The sequence below is a fragment of the Blastomyces dermatitidis genome, assembly GCF_000003525.1.
Source record: "Blastomyces dermatitidis ER-3 genomic scaffold supercont1.5, whole genome shotgun sequence".
Classification (NCBI taxonomy): domain Eukaryota; kingdom Fungi; phylum Ascomycota; class Eurotiomycetes; order Onygenales; family Ajellomycetaceae; genus Blastomyces; species Blastomyces dermatitidis.
This window is the reverse complement of record NW_025544778.1, coordinates 3,260,014-3,260,766: the sequence shown is the minus strand read 5'-3', so window position 1 is coordinate 3,260,766 and position 753 is coordinate 3,260,014. Positions and strand designations below refer to the sequence as shown.

The following is a 753-nucleotide window of genomic DNA, read 5'->3' as shown; positions in this document are numbered from 1 at the left end:
AGACACAGCAGTAGCAGTTGCAGATGCAGCAGTCACAGACATGAAATCAAGATTGAAAGAGATCAGTCATGTATATATAAAAGCTAACAAGTTACTCCTGAACTGAGCAATTCAATTGAAAAGAATACAAGACTCACTAGTTAAGAAATCAAGTCTCAAGATAAGAATATAAGTTCTCATATACAATGAGAGTTCTGAGAAGTTTCAATCTAGATGATTTGAGTCATATAAAATACTTAAATCATATTCTCTGAGAACATACATATTGAAAGAATCAGAGAGATGCCCCGGTGGCCGAATGGTTAATGCGGCCACCCGGTAGCGCCTTGGCGTGGGAAACCAAGGCGTGTGGGTTCGAAACCCGCAGGGGATACATTAAATCCGGAACTCAAGCACCTCAGGTTCCTAATAAATACAGAGGTGTACAAATCGCTCCAATAAATCGCTCTATGTTCCTGGGCTGGGAAGTTATTATCGCATGTATCTAATTGTCACTTCTTTGTATTTCCTATGTTCTTGTTATCTTGGCGTGGTCTCAACACCTGTATTTCCTCCTGTATAACCAACACTTGGCCTGTATTTAACATCACGCAAGAACTCATCATAAGCTCCGCTTGCATATGAGTATAATGAAAGAATAATAATAATAATAATAATAATAATAATAATAGAATCAGAGAGATGAGTCTTATACAACTTAATTAATAATTCATGACTTATAAAAGTAAAGATACAAGATCTGAGCAGATTATA

At 36.7% G+C, this 753-nt stretch overlaps 1 pseudogene across 1 annotated transcript; it reads left to right on the top strand.

Moving 5' to 3' along the window:
• Nucleotides 1–284: 284 nt before the first annotated feature.
• On the top strand, nucleotides 285–373 carry BDCG_17107 (annotated as a pseudogene). The gene has a single exon. The product of its transcript is annotated as a tRNA-OTHER (tRNA).
• Nucleotides 374–753: the final 380 nt, after the last annotated feature.